This window comes from Rutidosis leptorrhynchoides, chromosome 4 (assembly GCF_046630445.1).
Source record: "Rutidosis leptorrhynchoides isolate AG116_Rl617_1_P2 chromosome 4, CSIRO_AGI_Rlap_v1, whole genome shotgun sequence".
In the NCBI taxonomy this organism is placed as follows: Eukaryota; Viridiplantae; Streptophyta; class Magnoliopsida; order Asterales; family Asteraceae; genus Rutidosis; species Rutidosis leptorrhynchoides.
In genome coordinates this window covers 470293033-470298237 of record NC_092336.1, presented here as the reverse complement: position 1 = coordinate 470298237, position 5205 = coordinate 470293033, and the positions used below count along the sequence as shown (strand labels likewise).

Genomic DNA, 5205 nt, shown 5'->3' with positions numbered 1-5205 from the left:
TCCATCAACAGGCACCAGTGATTTTACGACGGGTGGACACCTGCCACAGCTGCAATCATAATACGCCAAATAGGAGTTCGGTCACTTAGACGTTTTTTTTATTGATAATAGCTGAAAGGTTTTCGCGCAACAATGTGGTAGAGGCGACCAGGTGCATATAGCCTTCTTGGATCTTTGAGTTTTCGGTCCTCCGATGTGCATGTGTCTGTTACACATCTTAAGCACAACAAACATGGTAAACTGTTCAAACATAGAATCATGATCGTTATTATATTACTAATGACAAATTGTTATAACTTAAACGCTATGCTTTTGTGAATATTGGTGTATTAACTGGATCATAACTGAAATTAAAATTACTTGCTTTAACTGGTTACCCAACCCACCCACTTTTCTATCTCTGGTTTTCATCATACAATTCATAAAAGGCAAGAAAGCTCTTTATTGTCTCAATATATCTCTCTAATTGTATAAAAGGTAAGAAAAACTTGCTTGCAGTACGACAAAACTGATGACATCAACATATCTAAGGCCAAGTTAAGTGACGTACATCTGGCGGGTGCAATAAAAAAGCATCGAACCCTCTTCCTACAATGCAGCCACAATTGACCCAAGTGAGTGACCCGTTAGAGTTAACATATAGCTCGGGTAACTCTCTAGCAGCTTCTACAAAGTGTTACTTTCAGCATCCAATATAACTACTGCAGCTTTTAACAACCCATTATGAACATACCCACCATCTAATTTCCTTCGACCCAACTTAGTATCAAGCAAGAACGCGTAATCTATATGGATGGCCAAGTTAAGGCATGTAATAGCAAGAACTATATCACAATGAGCATGATCTAATTACAACAAATACGATGGGGCCCGGCCTTGAGTATCATTAGAAATTCTCTTCAAAATTATATTATTCGGATCGATTTCATATCCACCTAGAAGTTCCCAAATAGGGTAGTTTGAATCATCTTCATATACTGCTAAAATATAACTACAAATCCAAGAAACGGGTTCAGATTCTTCGACGGTGGAAACACCCCATGACTAACCGTCGTGTCCTGCGTTATAAAGGCATCGTTTCCAAGCCCACTGAGCACAACTATTTAGAAGCTATATATCACATAACTATTCTCCATTAAGTTAATGAACTAAAAGTCACAAAAAAGAAAAGTACTGAATTCTGCAATCATAAATTTTGTACACGTAAGCTGCACCTTATTTGAACACAAAATTGTATATAAGCTGTCTTATATGAAGAAAACTTAATTGGTCCATTAGAAAGTAGATGCTAAAACACCTGAGATGTCAGGTTTTGATGTCCAGTCATCTATAATTCTTTGAGCCTCTTGGTTGCCATTGCAGCACCTTCGTCTTTCTTTGAAGAACCTATATAAATATGATTATATATACGTGGAAAAACTTATTGATTCAAAGGCTTAAACAGAATTTTAGCTAATTAAAATTGATTGACTCATATTTAAAATTTGCTTTCATGGAATACCTACGCATACTATAGAAACTGAAGTCAACACAGACATTAACTTAGATGATCACAAAATTTTCAGTATTTACCAAAATATACATAAAGTTCTAGAATGTGATTTTATCATATCATACCTTTTGGGAAAATCAGACATACAATGTAATTTTTCTAACCGAATTGTGAGATACTTGGTACTCGACTTGGATTGGCTGCAAAACCCCAAATACAAAAACATCATACTAAATTAAAGAATAAAAAAGTTAGGGTTTATGGTTATCTCCTTCTAGCGTTTCAACAACGGAATCATCGATTTATATAAATGAAGAATAGTTCCATCAATTAACAATTGATTCTAGGGTTTCGGTTGATGTACATCTAAATTCGAATTCGATCTGTAGTCGAAAATAATCATAAAAATCAAAATACTTGCAAAAGTGTCTCTGCCATCAATCAATTAACAATTGATTCTAGGGTTTCGGTTGATGTGCATCTAAATTCGTATTCGATCTGTAGTCGAAAATAATCATAAAGATCAAAATACTTGCAAAAGTGTCTCTGCCATGGTTTTTCCCCTTATTGCAGTATAGTGAATGGAACCCCTGTTTTTTCCTATTAATACCGCCCCTTTTTATTAGAAGGGTAATTTAGTCATCAAACAAAAAATAAAGGTAATTATGAGGTCATAATCAAGATTAGAAAATTTGGATGGTCTAGATTAAGAATGTTAATGACAATGAAATGCTAGGATTAGTGGTTTGAATTTTAGATGATCTATTTTTAGTTTTGTTATTATAATATAAAGAGAAGAGATTATCTTTTAAAAAAATGATTAAAAGTAATTCATGTAAAATATTGACTTTAATGATACGAGTAATATATAATATAGAATTTGTTAGTACATAATTCATTAGTAATGTGAATTACTTGGTTTTTAATATTCAATTTCAATTCAAAATTAATTAAAAATTAAACTGAGTTTCGTGTTTGCGAAGACACTACAGTTTCGTGTTTGTCAAGAAATTTTCTCGATATACATATACTATAATAATATAATTAAAGTTCAAAAACTTCAAATCGATACTAAAAGAATCTCAATAAATAGGGTTTAAGTTGAAAACTTTGAAAATCATGGGAAGCAATTTATTAGCACCTTCTTCATCATGTCCCCAAATTCACCCCAACATCAAAACCCTAACACCACCTCAACCGCCGTCATGTCATCACCCTCATCTGATAAATCTACTACCCAAGAACCACAACCCCCTAAAACCCTAGAAATCCAAAACCCTAATCAAGAAAAAGAAGAGAGAGACGAATGCGGGGCTTGTTTGTTTATGAAAGGGGGTGAGTGTAAAGAAACATTTGTCAATTGGGATAAATGTGTTAGAGAAGGGAAAAAGAATAAAGAAGATATTGCGAAAAAATGTTCTGAAGCTATATCTGCTTTGGAAAAATGTATGCAAGCTAATCATGATTACTATGGTGTGATTTTGGACGCTGAAAAAGATGATGCACGACAAGTTCTTTTTGGTCTTTTGTTTTTAAATCATTTACGTCATGAGTGACTAAAACAAAAAGAAAAAGAAGGTGATATTGTTGATGATACAAATCATGAAAAAGATAGAGTTGTTGCTGAACTAGAAAGTTAACTGATTTTGAGGGCAATTGAATACGAGGATAATATTGATTTTCGGAATAAAGATGTTAAATTTTGGCTATAGTTTAATTTATAGTTTAGTGACAAATGATTGTTTACTTGGCTATTATGTTTAACTTATTTATATAACATGAATGAATATATTTGATTACCTTCAAATTCATTGGTAATTATATATAGGGACGGTTGAAATTGTTATATATAATGCTCGATAAGTTGATGGTTTTCCCTGTCAAATGCTGCGTTTTTGACTAATTACATGGGATTTATAATATCATGAATTCGAGTAGACAAAATTCATTCTTCGTCCTTGTAGTTTATATCAATTTTGACTCCTAGTCCTTTTTATTTTTTTGTGCAACATTCGTTCCTAAGGTATCAGAATTATATATCCCTCGTCCTCCGTTAATATTTCTGTCTAAATTAACCGTTATACCTCTTATCACGTGCATATCATGTGGGGGTATTTTTATCTTTGTTATGTCTTCTTCCATTATATATATCCCAATAATACGTGAAACAACACAGTTCAAATTAGGGTTTTTTTTCCCAAAATCAAATACCTTGTTCCTTCAATTTTGTCTCAATTAACGATGGTTTATTGTAATTGTGGTATATATAGTTGCAGTTCAACGAACGTCAACAACAGCAAAGAATGTAGATAGAAGATTTTTACGATGTCGAAATCAGGTGATTTACCCCCTTTTTACGAGTTTTGATTTTCAATAAAGTTGGTTGTTTAATTTTGGATTAACTGGTTTGCAATCCTTTTTTTTATAGTATTTCGATTGCGCTTTTTTTGTTGTTGGATCGATCCACCTATCAGGAGTGAGTCAATAGAAGATTTGCTTCAACTGAAAAAGGATAAAACAAGAAGACCGAAGTGGATTATATTTTTACATTGGGTTAAAATTATAGTGTACTTTATTGTAATTTAGGTTGGCAATGTAGTTTTTTGTTTTAGTTGGTAATGTATGAAAGACAGTCTGTATGAAATAAGCAATGTATTTTGTTGTTTCAGAAGGTAATGAATGAAATAAGAAATGTTGTGTATTGTGTTGTTTCAATTGGTAATGTTTGAAAATAAGCAATGCAAAAGAACATCAAATAAGCAGATCATAAACAAAACCAACAAAATATCATTACATAACCAGTTCATTACATAACCAAAAGACAATACACCTAAATTGTTCAAACACAAATACCAAAAGATATTGTTCAAACGACAACTTCAAAGACATAGTTCAAACGCAAACATACAATACACCTAAATTAACTACCCAGTTCTTGCTTTCTTGTTGCTCCCATTACCACTTGCTTGCTTTGTTGTCAAACCTTTACCTTCTTTGTTACAAGTCGTTTTGTTATGGCAATATGTTCCACACTTTGAACATTTAGTACTCTTGCCCTTCCTTGATAGCTTTCCATTAGAAACAATGTCATCCTTCTCTTCAAGGGATTTCCTCCTGTTTTTCTTTAGCAACAACAGCTATTAGCCCCTGTTACAAATCAACCAACTTTTAGACATTGACCAATAATATACTACTTTTAACAAATAATATAGAAATTGTACCTTTTGCCTATCAGTTATGAAGGTGAAATTAGACATCTCACTAAGCTCCAAATCTGTAGCCAATAATTCAAGAAACCATAAACAAGAACTGTAGCATTCTGATTCTACAATTGCATAAGCAAGAGGATAAATTCCATTATTAGAGTCAAGACCAACAGCTGTTAGCAAAAAACCACTAATTGGTTCTTTCATAAAAGCTCCATCCACACCAAGTAGATCTCTTCCAATAGCATTAAATCTGCTTTTCAATGGCCCCAAGCAAATGTAAATCCTTTTGAACACTCTTGTCATTGATGATGGTGTATCACAATCTTCTACTTCAAGTTTAACAGTGCTACCAAAGACAAAAATACCCTCACATGATATGCACGTGATAAGAGGTAACGGTTAATTTAGACAGAAACTTTAACGGAGGACGAGAGATGTATAATTGTGATACCTTAGGGACGAGGGATGCACAAAAAAATAAAAAGGACGAGGAATCAAAATTGA

General features: G+C 32.9%; 1 pseudogene; it reads right to left on the bottom strand.

Moving 5' to 3' along the window:
- Window positions 1–462: 462 nt before the first annotated feature.
- Window positions 463–2045, bottom strand: LOC139842286 (uncharacterized; annotated as a pseudogene).
- Between the last annotated feature and the right edge of the window lie 3160 nt (window positions 2046–5205).